The following is a 16,336-nucleotide window of genomic DNA, read 5'->3' on the forward strand; positions in this document are numbered from 1 at the left end:
CTAAATGGTAGCTCATGTTTGGATATACAGTATCACTCAAGATATGCTGCCTTCCATTTTTCTTCAATCTCACTGTTTATTACCTCCCTATACCATCCCATGCACCAGAGAAAGAGTGTGTGTGTGTGTGTGTGTGTGTATATGTGTGTGTGTGTGACGTAATCAGATATTGATTGTGAACATTTGCCTCTGTAAAACATTCACACATGGGTGCATCATATTTCCCAATGCTTACTGATGCTTCCTTCACACACAGTGTTCTACACTTTACTACTACCAGGGTAAAAGTTTCTCTGTAAACACTGGCCAAATTTAATTTTGCCTCAAAAGGCATCAAAGGTGAGAAAAACAACATAATTTATTTCCTAAATTATTGCCCTTCACCTATTTTCAGTCCTCACATGGGGAAGAAGAGAAGAAGGAGAAGGGAAGAAGAGAAAGGGGGAAGTAGCGGGACTGGAAAAGCGAGGCAAAGAGGGATGGAAGGAAGAAGAAGAGGAGGGAGAGGAAAAGAGAACAAGGCCAAGCTGTGACAATTATAGGTGCACACTATACTTACTATACAAGTGTATAGGTACACTTGTATAGTAAGGAAAGGCAGTAAGAGAGAGAGACAGGCAGACATACTGTAGAGAGGGAGAGAAGGATGGAGGGAGCTATCATAGAGCGAAACAACAGGGGAAAACTGGCGAAGGGTGAGTGATTTTTTGTTTTTCCAGGATTTCATTTTTTGCAACGTACATTTCCCATTCATTCCTAATGGGAGATAGCTGTCTTCCTGCTTTTCCCCTCCCTGCTTTTTTTGTTTTTTGATTACATCGAGTGAAGCAGAGGGGGGGTGGAAGTGATGAAACACAAAGGGAGAGCATGCACCACATATGAACTACAGAGAGAAAGAGAGAGAGAGAGTTGGGTTCAAGTTGAACTCGCCTGATAAAAGCATGAAAACCCGTTGTCTACACCATGCTCCAGCACTACAGTCCACAGAGATAAGGGTGTGTTTGTGTGTGCGCGTACATATTTGTGCTTCTGTTTGTGTGTATGTGTGTGTGCGTGCCTCCATGTGTGTGTGTGTGTATTTCAGCATGAAAGCCTGTTGTCCCACCAACTTCACTACAGACCTGAGGGAAGCCATGAGACTGCTAATTAGCAGCACAGAGGGAAGCAGCCCCAGCGGCCAATCAAATCTGCTTTTGAAACCAGTTCCCCCTGAGACGCCATGGAAACGGGGCGACTGGGTAACCAAGGCGATGGGATGTGATGCGATGTCATGCTATTAGGGGATACAGCTCTGTAAATTTTCTCCTTAAATGAGAGGAAAGCAAGATTTTTTTTTTTTTTTTTTTTTGGTGAACGTCCTCTTTTTTTGTCACTCACTGTTTTTGTTTTTTTTTGTTTTTGTGTTTTTTTGGAAGTCTCTTCTTGGCCCTGCGGTTGTCTCATTTGCCCGTTTGGTGTTTTTAAAGGGGAAATGTTGAAGAAAGAGTTCAGAGAGAGACGGGTTCATTCAGAGTGCATGTTTTCGCGATGCCTTGTTTTCTCCTCGGATCTGTTCTGACTCATCTAGCCCAGAGAGCAGGGGGAGTAGACACGCAACAGGGTGTACTCGCACATACTGTATGTGCACGTCTACAGTACGCACTAAGGGAAAGAGATCGCGTTGCCAGTTAGAATCCATGATACGTATTTACGAAAAGCAGAAAGCATCAAGAGATGTGGACGAGCTGCATTCCATGTGGAATGGAGGGCAGGAGAGATGAACATACAACACAAATTCTCTTGAAATATTAGAGAGAATCAAAGAAAAAAATGGATATGCAGAGAGCGAGGGTGCACAAGGCAGAGAGGGAACAGCTGGTGTAACAGGCAAAGAAAGCGTAAGCAAGAGAACGTGAAATGGATAGATGGAGTGATATGGATCAATGTGGTCTATCACTCTGGAGGAGATAATACAATTTTAATCTGACACTTGGGTGAGTGGGCCCGTGTGTCTTCACGCATACCTCTGTGTGTGTGTGTGTGTGTGTGTGTGTGTGTACGTTGTATGTGAGAATGCATCAGTGTGACGGTGTAGGAGTGTTCTTTTGTGTGAGTGTGTGTGTGTGAGCATTTGCGTTCATGTATGTAAGGGGTCAGGGAATAGATCATTGCATTGGTAACACCTCTTCGATCTGCTTTCTATCCATTATTCATCCACTCATCTATCCATCCCTCCATCTCCCACCACAATTACACAGGTCAAACCCTCCTCCCATGTACTCTCAGATACACACAGAAATGAACATAAATGCACTTAACGTGTTCAAACAGGGATTGTGTGGGGGCCCCATTGAGCAGATGAAGTCATCTAGATAACATAGTGAGGTAGGCGGTGTAACTGAATTGAGAATCGTTGGTTAAGCATGTAGCTCTCCCAGAAATATTATCCACAGGCTATTTCAAGGGTGCACTTCTCAATTCGCTTGATCAGTGGCATAGCTTAAAGTGCTGTTGGAGAGCTGATTTGGGATAACCTTATTTGAACCTTTATTTCACCACACGGTTCAACCAGGAACACATTCTCACTTTAAGTAAGAACCTGGGTCAACCCAAATTGAGTTCTAGTAGTTGGAAGGTTAGGGAAGGTTTCAGGCATTCATACACTTAAACCTGTTACACACACAGTCAGACTGTTGACGAGTGAGTCAGCCCCACTGAAGCAGCTGTGGGTTCAGTGCCTTCCTCAAGGTTGCTTTGACAGTAGCCGCTGAGAAAGGGGAGACCGTTACTCATTCACTTCACCTACTGAGGTTTTCCCACCCAATCCAGGGATTTGAACGGTAGACCTGCTGGTCACAAACCCACTTTTATGACTTTCAGCTTTTTACTGCCTTGCTAATTTCTCACACATTCAGCTAATGACTAAAACTGTGAAAGGAAGGATGGCAAGTGACATCAAGAGAAGAGATGTCATCAGTCCAAATGAGGAGGAACGAGAAGCTGGTGAGACGCCCGTGGTCGAAAAGGTCCCAGTAACAAGGAGTCGGCTGGGGATTGACGAGTGGAGGAGGGAGAGTGAGAGAATGCTGTTCACTTTGAGCTGGTGAACAGAGGAGGAGAGGAGGAGGGAAGAACTAGAGCAGTGGTTCCCAACTTTGGACCAATAAGCACCAGAGTACCATTGGTTTTCAGACCTGGGACGCCAAGTGAATCCAATTAACTATCTGGAAGGATGGAACACCAGCAGCTTGGTTGATCGAACAACATCCATAGATTGACTTTGCAGACGCAGAATGGCAAAATGAGTTGCCATACCCATCTGGGGAAGCAGAGGGAGGTCTACTCAACAACCAAATGATGCTGAATTCTCAACACAGACCAATTGTCCACTAGTATCGTGTAACAAGGGCAAAATGGTTGATTTTGCTATACATTTTTTACATTTCAAGTGCATTCTGAATTATTTGTCTTGGTCTCGAGGGCATCAAAGACTTTCTACACATGTAACAATGCAGACAATATCAGTACAACAATACAGCAAAATACAGTAGAACACAAATTAAGATTTTGATCTCTTTTCAGGCCAGGCGCAAGAAATGTTTTCTGTTTTCTGGGACACAAGTTTCACACACTCCTTTCCAGTTCAACTTTGTAACAAAGAGTAGTGACTACTGCAGTTGTAATGAGGGCTGGATGCACGATGGGGGATTGACACTCGGTACAAAATATTTGGAAGCCTTTCCTGTTGTTGAGTTGTGCCCCCTTTTGCACAAGCCATGTCTTAGTTGCCTTAAACCTTATTTATCCCGTCTCCTCCACTTCACCTACGTCTCCCCTTGATGTTCAAAGTGGATTTAAGGTGAAAGCAATAAGGGATCCACATGGATTCACCTGGTCTGTCTATTATATACTATGAGCAGGTGTTCCTATTAGTTGGTACAGTCAGTATATAAGGTAACGATCAAACTATGGACCAAGGACTCCTCCCTAACAAGCTTAGTTGCGGCTCTAGGATCAACAGACTACTGGCTTGTAAGCAGCTCTAGAGACACTACAAGGCGCTGTCTAACAAAGCTGGCATGGTATGGAGCTTGTGGTAAGAGAGAGGCTTCAGCAAGTAGCAACTCGGCCCATTTTCACTTTAAAGACTGTTATGTTGTGCTCTGTGTGAACCGGTCTTTTGTTTTGAAGTTTCAAGTTCAAGCCTTTTTGTTCAAGGCATTATTACTTGTAATAACTTCCAAGGCTGTGTTGATTTTTACCCCAGCACCCAGTGTTTATGTGTGTGTGTGTATGTGTGTGTGCGCGCCTAGGCTTGTGTTTGTGTGTTGTGATGTGTTAACATGGTTGTCCCTGATTGCGCGATGGTGAATTGTTTGAAAAAACAAGTACATCATCACAGAAAAATAAACTTGCAGAAAATCAACAAAAATTCTCTGCAGTTACCTTTCACTGTCTCTACTGAGCTTTAATCACTCACAGTCAAAATATTGTCCTGGTACTATCCTCCAAATGCACACCTTTTGTAAAGATTCAGTGGTCTGGAGGAAAAGTCTATCTAGTTGTTTTCTATAATAGTCAACATAGAGGCAGGTATGCGAGGGGGATTCAGGGTGATAAGGATTGTCCCCCCAGTCAATGATATTCCAGTCCTGGTGTGATGTTGTCCCTGACCAATCAAAACTTTTCCATTCAAAATATCGTCCTCTCGACTGGCCCCAAGCTTCAGTTCTGTTATACTGAGCTTGGTCCTCCATGGGTGCTATGAGAGGTCATCTCGTAGAGAAATTCAAGCAGAACAGCTGGTTAGAAAAGGGCGGAGACGCTGTGGGTTGTCATCAAACTTCAAACCAATAAAACTGCGGTAGGGCGGAGCATTGTGCTGGTGCTTACCAGTGTGTTGTCCTACTTTTACCACAGCCTGTTGGTAAACATGCCATTACATCCCTGTTTTGGAGCAGAATCTTCAAGCTAAGAAGCTGTGAAGGTTTCATCAACTCAATTTGATGTCGAGAGAATACTTCTGACAAAACAGAAGCAAGTCTTAACAAACTTTTTATCAATTTTTATAGTTAGCTTAGCTGAACTACAAAAGAAAAATTGTTTCTACGCAGACAGAAAAACAAACCAGAGGTGCTGGGGTGTGTGTTTTCAAACTCGGAGCCAATCGAATGGCTGCCTCTAGCTCCACAAGGGAAAAAAGAGCATCGTTTTTGTTATGGCTGCACTTGTTATTCACCCCGGGGTGCACGGGCCTGATGTAGGCGGGGTAGGCAGAGTTAGCTGGTAAAATCAAGTGCAAAAGGCACCTGGCGGCGGTGCGTCACGTGCACTGTCCTTATTTCAGCAGCTAGCTGCACAGTTGGCATAAAGATAGGAACGCATTAAAAGCTAAATCACAACTTGCAGGAGAAAACGTGAATCCTCAGTCTGCTTGTGTTTTGTCTGGTTCTCTTTCTAACTCCGTTCAGTATCTCAGCCAATAGGAGAGCGCTGGTGACGTCAGCGTCGGTCTCAGCCGCCAGGTTGAAGCGGGCCGTCCGTTTAAAAAACAAGTGCCGACTCCGCCTACCCGGGCCAGTTTCGGCGTACGCCAGGTGGAATTACAAGTGGACCCCTTTCTTCTGGCATTTGTTCCTTTGCGCTGTTTGATTAGGTCATCGCCAAGGCTCTGCCCACAACTTGGCTAATCCAATCAAAATGCAAGAACATTTTGACTGCCCTACCCCCCACGCCCCACCAAAGAGGAGACTACAAGACCAACAAAAAACCAACCAAAACCAAAACTAAAAAAAAAAATAGGTGAGAGAATACGAATGAGAAAACAGAAGGGATGGTGAAAGTGCTTCAGAGGGCTGCGACCACGTTTTTGGCCTCCAGTCGAGGTCCCCAGGTAAAGCCTTTCACCACCCACAGTCATCAAATAAAAATCAGGGTAATATCTACAGCACAGAGGGCGCTGTTTTATTGCTGATATACATGTTATTTCAGTGTTTTATGCCCAGTTTTCCTTTTTATTGGCTAAAGCACCATAAGGGTGCAGCAGGTGGAGTAGGATGTCCAAGGGTACATGTATGTTAGCAGTAGAAAGACCAGGTGTAACCAATTAGTCAACCGATGCTTCCTGATTGGGCACTTACATTAAATGGAATTATGATAAGACATCACATCTCACTTTACTATAAATGATGTGTTTTCCATTAGCCTGCAGCTTACGGCTGATAGGCTGCTCATCAGCCGTAAACTAGCTGTAAAAGGGATTCCATTCAAACAATGTGAGCGCCAAATCCAGAAGCATCGGCTGACTAATTGGTTACACCTGGTCTTTGTACTGCTAACCTATATGTAGCACTGGAGAATGTACTTTTCATCCTTTCTATCTTCAAGCAGTACTGATGATAGTTTGAGGACTGAAACGTGTGCTGGTTTTTAACTCACATTTTTTTGATTTTGGCACCTAAGTCTAATTAAAAGATGGATTTTGCGTCCATCGCAGCATACAGACTGATTCATCGAGGCTTTTTGGCCCTAGGTAGACGGTGTGCATGTTGCTCTACTTTTTATTCTTGTAATTTTCCCCGGAACTATGGAGGAGACTGAGAAAATGGCACCCTGCAGAATAATGTAGACCCTTCTAATTGAACTGCAGATTTTTGACCCGCAGAATTATTATTTTTTTCTCCTGTGGAAAGCTGGGAGGACTAATACTCAATTGATTCAGCTAATGATAGGAAGTGTATTTTACACTGGTGATTGAAGGAACACTTCTGAATCTGAAAGGAGAAACTGATGAGAGAAAATCACTCCTTGCGATAGAAGCCTACTTAGCATTATACTATGTCAAAGGCATTGAACGTAATTTCTGTCGTTATTCATCCTTCCTGCTGTAAAATTCCTGGCCTGGAAAATGTCTGCGCATTCTGCCTGAGTTGATTTCCGATCCTGTTGTCCCTGAACGGAGCTGATTGTCTCCTGCGAACGCTCCGTTCTGGAATGCTCTTTAATGTTCCGCTTGCGTTCTTTCATTCCGTTCCTCCGACTCTGTCCCAATCTGTTTTTATTTTCTACAGCCGGGCATAGCCATGAACGCTCCACTGGGTTTCCAAGTGCCGGGGAATGGCACCCCTCCTGCTAATGAATACGCCTTAGTGGGTGCGTGTTGTGGTGGAGGCCGGTTGGATGGTTGGATGCATATGTCTCGAACAATGACTAGACAGATACACACATGCGCACACACACACACACACACACACAGGAACACGCACAGTAGGTGTCCTTTTGAAATGGACATCCTAACTAATGAAGGCTCTTTCTTTTAATGGCGAGTCAATGAGCCGTCCAATCCTTAGTCTGTGAGAGATTCATGAGTGAGTTTGTTTGTGTGTGTGTGTGTGTGTGCTGTCAGTGAAAGTTATGGTAACAGACAGTTGCCCAGCACCGATCCTGAGTGTCAGTCATATGAATGATAGGTTCATGGTGTTAAACATGGTCATACAGTACAGTACCACAAGGTCACTGTCCATCCATCTGACTAACGTGTCACATGTCTTCTGTTAGAACCAAAATATGACAGCTTATCATAAGCTTCACAGATAGATTACTGTAGCTTGTGCAATAAAACTGTAGCTCAATACTCACAAACACTATAAGTTTTGTTACTGAAAAAAAGAAAAAAAAAAAAGAAATACCCCTAAACTGAATCATCCGGTAAGCCAGTAAGCTTTACTTCCTTCATTCATGAAGGATTTGAAATCTGGATTTTTGGAGTTCAGTCGGAAGCAACACATTTTGGATCAGGAACAACGGAGCTCAAACAGTAAAGGACTGTGGAGGCAGAAAGCAGGTCAGTATCAGAGTTTGCTGAACAAAACGTGTGCAACATGGATACATCAGAATGCAGAAATTCAGCTCCACCTATCCCGTAGATAGGGGATGTGTGAGTCATTGCTCATTGATTGACCAAGAATTGAGCCTTGAATGATACGAATGAGCAGCACTAAGATTTTACACTGAGAAATGCACTAAACAGTGACATGCCCTAAGTGAGACAATGCAATTAACCCCACCCAATACACAAACACACACACACACACACACACACACACACACACACACACACACCCACACACACACCCACCACTAAGCTACAGCACAAAACCTCTGTAACAGCAGAAATGTAATTATGCCTTATTGTTAACAAACTAAATGCCTATCGCCCTCAACACAAGCTATAACTTATCCTAATCAGTCTGGGTCAATGGCTGCTGGCATGACATACAAATACAACCCATTCAATTTTCCCTGCAACTATGGAGGAGACTGAGAGAGAACTAATGATATCCCTGGACACTCTAATTTACACTTTCAAATTTAAACTATTGAATTGGCAAAACTGGATAATAGACATTGCAGCCGTTGAGTACTGTATGAAAGACTTTTGCTGTAAAGCCTTCAGAGAGCTCAGCTATCATGTCAGCTCAAATAACCAAGGCCCAAACTTTTATGTACAACAAGGTGTCAAACATGCAGCCTGCAGTCTTAGATGAAGTTAGCTAGGTGGGCAAGGAAGTTATTAAAACTTATTAAAATGTGAAAGCTGGGGCTGCTCAACCCATCGTGAAATAACCACAAGTCAAGGTGAAAAAACCCTGATTGCTTATTCATTTGGCTAAGGTTTTTAAAGAGTAAATCAACACTAAATAACATAAGACAGAAATTTGCTGCTGCACTGCTCTCTATGGGTTGAAACTTTAAAGCTTGTTGCACTTCTGGCTGCACCTCAGTCAGTGATATCAAAGCAGGTATTTTGCCTCTGACAGCTGAAAATACCTGCTAATTGCATTCCTTGTGGCTTTGATGTCTTTATGATGTAAAGGAACAGTTTAAATGTCATTTGGACTTCTGTAATCACCAGCCATCGTCCGCAAAGTGTCACTCAACAACGGTCAGGTCCCAAAACCAACTCTCACATAAGTAATTATGGGTAACAGTGTTGCTATATCATGCTATCTTTGTGTAGATTAGGTAATTTGCAGCCGTATCACCTATTAACCCGGTTACCAATATGTGTGCTTGTGTCTGTGAGCCTTCAGATGTCAGTCCTGACCTCTGACCTGACCTTGATTGAGCTCCTGTGGGCAAGGAGAGTGAGAGGTGGGATAAGTGGCCTGAGCCAGCCACAGACTGTAGGGTTAGGAGCACTTGAGCACAGGTCATGGGAGCTTATTTGAAGAGGGAAAACACATTCCATATGTCACTGACTGCCAAAGGGACATAGCAGATGTGTCTTTCTGTCCTCTACCCTGTCAGCGCTATGGCATATAACAAATAGCAGGGAGAAGTGTGACTCACTGGCTGACTAAGACCTGTGACTGTGAGAGGCATAAGCTGTTTTAGAAGATACATTAATTCTAATCTTTTCATTCAGTATTTCAACCCAAAGTGGGTATTCATCAGACATTTTATTGTAGATATATTACCTGGTCCTGATGAAGACCCACTTTGGGTTGAAATGCTGCGCGAATAAAGCTTACTGGAAGCAAAATTCAGTGTTGGGGTATTCCTACACTGAATTTTGTATTGTATTGTATTGTTGTATTGCTTTCAATTTTACCCCGCACTGGAGATAAGCTTATTTTGGATGTGCATACGCTGTTTTCTGTATCAACTTTGTCACTGGGTCTGTCCCTTTTTGACAAAAGGCTACAGACCTGGCAAGAAAAAGGCACAATAATGTAACTATTTCAGAGTGATTGATGTGAATTGTGATTGAGTCCAACAAGCAATTATATTGAACACTGCTGTTCAATTGTTCAGTCCTCAACTGTGCCTTCTGGCCAACTGACGTTGACTGCCAAACAAAACTTTATGGCAAAATAGAGTTTGTAGCCACAGTAGAATGTATCATAAAAAGACAAGCACCCTGGCTATCGCTTCACAGAAAATGAGATAAAATAGCTTACAACAAACAAAATAAGTTGGCCAGTGCATAAAGGTAACTCGAAAGTAACACTATTTTCAAAGACTTCAGCTTGTTTCAGTGAGTGATTTATTAAAATGAAACAAGAGGGCTGGTGGCCAGTAAATTGCTACTTTATCTAACTTTCCCCAAAATATATTGTCTATTGTATATTGTATGTGATGTTCCCAGTCATCTGTCCAATTAACATGCTGTAGTATGGTTTGTGTGCATGTGCGTGTATGTGTGTGTGTGTGTGTGTGTGTGTGATGAATATTTGATGTTTGGAGTCTCACTACATGCTCCTCTCTCAGATCATGACATCATGTTGGGACCAGGGATAGTTTCTGCATAATACATGAGGTCACTCATCAAATCAAACTGCCACTGATTCAACTGGATAAACTTTCCTCTTTTTTCCTCTTTCTCTTTCTTCTGCCTCTTTAGCATTCTCTCCTTCTCTTTCCCCTGTATTGTCTGTTTTTGTTTACTGTGCCATGCATTGGGGGCATCATATGAAATATTCAATAGTTTAAATAAGTTGTGAGCTTGTGGGGCAGAGTGGAGGAGAAACAGAGGGCCTCATATAAACAACTCTTATTCACCAAAAAAATAATTGCTACCTGAAGTTCCTCATTTCATATCTCACAAATATAATGAAGGCAGTCTGTTAAAGTATTATAACTCTGCCAATCAAGGACCTAACTTACCTTCTATCTTTTAAAAACACAGTTTTCAGTATTCAGTCATTTTAGTAGAGAAGATGGAGCTCTGGATATCTCATTTTGGAACAATACTGTTCAATTGCAATTTCATGGAAGGTAAATGGTGAATGATAAGCATTAAGTGATGTAATGAATGAAAAGCCTGATCCAGTGTGCCATCCCCCTATTGTGCCATTGGTGCTTGACTACTGCCTTTGTTTATGCTTTGATTTACTGTATTATTTCATTCTCAAAGTGACAGCTGATACAATGTTTGATCATGACAAATAATATTAAGGGAATTTATTGGTTTGTTTTGCATGTTCCCTATCTTCCGAGTGCAAATCCAGAATATGTAATGTACATTCCAAACATGGCATCCTGCAGAACTCCCTTCATTCCCAAAGGGTTCAAAACAAGATGACTGCGACTCGCATTATTTCACCCATTTTTTGAGTTTCTAGGTTAATTAGGATTAGGCACGTACCATAGCCTCTCTGAAAAGCTCTTAACTGCAATTTCAGTCATTTAACTTTTTTTTTTTTACGTGAAATTAAAGATAGCGTCATCCTTTGTGCGTTTAAACAAGTTTTATGACCCTGGGCCCATGAAACCTTTGAAAATGGGCTGCGTAATTTAAAAAACATTCATGAATGTCTGGTAAAAGAAGGCTGTTTTTTCACTCTTTTTTTCCTGAAAAATTGGCTTTTTGGAGATGAAACGTTCATATTTGACAGCAGTGATGTTGCGGGTTCATGTCCCGTTCATGACCTCTCTCTCCCCTCCATCTATCCTTTCTCAACTTTGTACTGAGCAAGAGACAGCTAACACAAAGCAGTCTAGAAATGATTATAGTGTATATAGAGGCAATTTAGAAACCTAGGCAAAATAGAAGGGATCAGCCATGTGACGCAGGTAGTGTGTGTGTGTGTGTGTGTGTGTGTGTGCGTGCGTGTGTGTGTGTGTGTGTGCGCGTGCGTCTGTGGGATGCAGAGAGTGGTTGCACAGACTCCCGACAGAGAAGCAGAGAGGAGTTTATGAAGTTCCCCTCTTTTCCTCTCTGCATTTCTCTCTCCACAACACATACGAATCAAGCTGTGCAACAGAGTGTGTGTGTGTGTGTGAGAGAGAGAGGGAGAGAGAGAGAGAGAGAGAGAGAGAGAAAGACAGAGAGAGAGAGCATCAAACACATTCTGTAATAACTGGCCCTAATTAAGACCACGGGGAATAGGGGAGTTATTAGCTGTCATAAGCAAGTTTATCAGACCCAGAGAGAGAAGATACAAGTGTGTGCGTGTGCGTGTGTGCGTGTGTGTGCGTGTGTGTGTATAAGAAAGACAGCACTTGGCTGCCTGTGTTTATGCATCCCTGTGTGTGCGTGCGTGCCATAGAGAGAGAAAAGGAGGAAATACTTGTGTCTGTGTTCAGCCTTGCGTGTATACATGTGCATGCGTATATGTGTGTGTGCGTGTGTGTGTGTGTGTATGTGTGTGCATGCGTGCCCGTGTGCCGTAATAATCGAGCAGTAGTCTTCCCTCCAAACACCCCAACTGTTATTAATATGTATGCGAAGCTGAGAGATACCCTCTCATCTCCTAGCTCATCAAAAAACACTCACAAACGCATTATTATCAATCCCCATTAAACTGCCGCTCACAAAACACACGCGCGCACACACACACACACACACACACACACACACACACACAGAGTCATATCTGTCTGCAAACAAATAAGTATTTAATGCAGTCAGAGGCACTTTGGCTCATTTCAATAAAGAGAAAGCTCTTTAACTTTGGTGACTTATAGTTGCACTGGTTTATTTCTATCTGTTTGTCTTCTTCCCTCAATTGTCTGGACTTTATTTATATGGGTGGGGGCACTTATTGCACACACGCACGCACACACATGCACACACGCACGCACACACACACACACACACGCACACACACACACACACAAACAGATGTCAGCCGTGCTGTCTGTTCGTTTCCCTGTGGTTTGCAACTCTTTCTGCAGTCAGTTAAGATGTAAGATGCATTTAGTCAGTGAAGTGTGAGAGTGATTGTGGATGGCAGTGGGGTTTTCAACAACCATACTTTAGTGTGTGAGAGTGAGTGATTGGTTGTGTAATAAGACATCATCTAGACCTCCTCAACCTTTCTGACATATCCGTGACTGCCGTTTCACTGCTGCCATATTTGCAACTGTGTTTGTGTGTGTATGTAACCGGGTCGACTGTAGCAGCGGTACGGTTGTAGCACGGACCCATAGTCCTGTTACACAAGAGCTGGGAACTTGCAACTTGGTGAGCAGATGCTACTGCCTGTCAAGGAATTCCCTGCAGAAAATCGACACTGTGCGTTTTGTTTTTGCGAGTTATGGTCTAAAACGTGATTTCCATATCGATAAATAATATATTAAAAAACGGAAGTGTTTTTCGTTTTTGTCATACAGTATATTTATTTAATGCTGCACACTTCTGTCATCTGTTAGACCTATCGGGAGACTAAACATCAGCGATTGTTTCATGTACCATGTTGGCTTAACTTTTCTGTTATCCTAGCCTAAATACAGGGAGAGAAGGAAGGGACAAAAGTAGCACAGCCTTAAAGTCGAGATGAAATGAAAAATGCCTTTTTAACCCTTTTAGATCACATCCCCGGTCATATTGTGCACCTATTTAACAATATATGCCAAAAAAAATACAAAAAAATAATTTCTTTGTATTCTTATATCAAAATTCAATCATGTTTTCTTCCTTTAAAACAAAATATGCCATGTGCTTATGTAAGCATGCCCGTAACTAATTTCAACCAATAATATCATGACATCCACCCATCAATCAATCTTCAACTTTTAGCGCACAGAGCTAAGAGTTAGTTAGCTAGCTAGCAACAGCATGGTACAGCATGGTCGGTGTGTCTTCGGGTGTTATGACACACCCACTTTTCAAAGTTCAAATCAAATTCCTCCCAACGTTATGTCCCGCCTGTCTTTCCTGTTTCACTCGGAAATACGTCATGATACGGAAGTTAGATACTCTCGAAATGCCGTTTCATCTCGACTTTAACTATGCAATTTGTTATGCTGGCTGGATCTGCCTGGGATTAACGTGAGGAAGACCGACCGAGGTCTGATCAGCTCTGAGGTGTATGAGAGCCTGCCAGGCTGTCTTACATGAGAGCCATTCTTATAAGAGGCAGATTCTAGATTAGGTACACTTTCTGGAAAAAAAAGAAAGGGAGGAGAGTAGACTAGACATTACAAGCAAAACATGACAAGAAATTGATATTTTTCGCAACATTTGTTTGTGTGGGCCATTAAATGGAGGATAAAATAACTAGTAAAATAGTTAGACGCAAGGTTGAATTTTATATATTTGCAACATACGTAATAAATTGTATAACATAATATCATCAATGATCAATTGGTGAACTAATGAGAAGTATATGCCATACAAATGTGTTAGAGTAAGCTCTCTGGATTGATTTCAGGGTTGGAGTTAGCATGAACTGAAGTTACCTCTGTTGTGTTTTACTTAAAATACAGCGGACTGTTCCATGGCTGTAGTAGTTACACTGTTATTAAAGTCTCAATGGAAATAAAGGCAGTGTCTGTTGAAGTTCACCAGACCCCAAATAAACTCCAATAAGTGAGAGGGCAGGAGTCATCTCTGCTCCATATTGCTGTCAGCTCCTTTCACAGGTCAGGTAAGCAGAGAGGAAAGATAAGGCAAGCGAACTCTGAAACTGAAGACATATTCATATACACACTCTCTCTCTCACACACACACACACACACACACGCACACACACACACACACACACACACACACACACACACACACACACACAGATATGCATTTTTACAACCTTGTGCATATTTTTTCTCTTTCTCTGTCTTTTTCATGCAGATAAACACACACACAATCGCATCTCCACCCCCGTCCCGTCCTTCCCTCTCTGTTCTGTGTTTTTGTCTTTTTCACCTTTCGTTTTCCTCTCCTTGGAACCAATTTTCCCGGTCTTGCTTTTCTTAAGCCTCACAGGGGGTTTGAACAAGCTCACTAAGGCAGCGCAATTATGCAGAAATTTGCCTACATTGATAAATGGCTCCCTGTTTTTATTCTACATCATACCTAAATTTACCCTCTCCTTATCACCTAACCTCCATATTCTCATTTTTCTCTCCTTGCTGTTACTTCTCTGTCTCTCTAATTCTCCCTGCACATATTCAATCTTCCCCAATTCTGCTATTTCACTTTCTTTCACTTCCCCTTCCTCTCTCTCTCTCTTGCCCTTCATTCACTTCTTTTTCTGTTTGCTCTCTATCTCTCCACCCACCCATCCCCTCTGCCTCTCCCCAGACCATGCATTCCATTACAGTGCAGCCTCCATTGATTTGCTCTCTGGCTGAAGTGCTATTGATTACAATACATGCTCCAGTGCTACTGAGCCCCGGCACCAGCGCTGTGCGAAATCCCGCACATACACGCTTATGTGTGTGTGCACACACACCGATCGCACCGACACACACTCATCTGTGTACCCTCTCCCCTTTTTCTCCTTTTCTTCTTCTTTTTGCATCCATCTCCTATCCGTTTCAAAAACATTAGGCACTACACTATTTCCCTTCCTTTATCCTCTGCTCCTTTCTATTGCCACTCCATCCTGCATCTTGGTCTTCATCGGCATATTGACCACCTTTGCATTTCCAAAAGACATATGTCTTCATGTGCAATTCTTCAAGCAGTGTTTTGGAACTGATTGTTAAAAAGAGAGAGAGAGAGAGAGAGAGCGAGAGAGAGAGAGGGAGGAGAGCTTGACACTGAGGGAAGACAGCAGTTCAAATTGAACCTTTTACCTAGAAGGCCTCAGAAAAAAAACGTGAGATTTGTAAGCGTGTGTGAGTTTGTGTGTCTGTGTGTGTGTGTGTGTGTGTGTGTATGTTTAGAAGCACGTGTAAGTTTGTGTGTGTGTGTGTCAAGACAAAAAATACATCTATGTTGAGAGCCTCTCATCTACTGAGCCATAAATTTATGTATTTATGCTAACGTGCTGCATGCAAGTGTTTTTTAATGAGAGAGGGAGAGCGATAGAGAGGGGATGGGGCTGATGAGGCAGGGAATGTCCAAGCCTTCCTGTTGCTGGGACTGACGTCTTCACACGCTGTGAAGCAAGAGAGGGAACTCACCGGCGTGGAAACCCACTGACAGGCTCGGTGCCACATGGACAAATCCATACATCTACAGTTATAAGTGTTTTTAAACACTGCTCTCTCTCTCTCTCTCTCTCTCTCTCTCTCTCTCTCCTGTCATACTCCCTCAGTCTCTTTCACCCTCTCTCCGTTTTTTATGTTAACCTTTTCTAAGATGCTATATTACTCCTTATATCTGCCTACCGTCCATGAAGTTATGTTTCCCTTCCTGTTGGAATGATAAACTTGTAATGTGTAAACACACTTGGAATGTGTTAAACTTTCTTGAATAACCCTTATGATATAAATATGAAATAGTTAAACCATCTATATAGATATTATGATTTGTAGTGATACTGATAGCTTGTCTTGTCAGAGTTCCAGTCACATCCTGAGAGCTTGGCTCCTCAGTGAGGGTTATTTTCCATAGGGACATTGCACTCGTCCATTATCAATAAACCAACCTGGCTAATTGGACACTTGGACCTGATTCATT

Source organism: Centroberyx gerrardi, chromosome 6, assembly GCF_048128805.1.
Source record: "Centroberyx gerrardi isolate f3 chromosome 6, fCenGer3.hap1.cur.20231027, whole genome shotgun sequence".
Lineage (NCBI taxonomy): Eukaryota > Metazoa > Chordata > Actinopteri > Beryciformes > Berycidae > Centroberyx > Centroberyx gerrardi.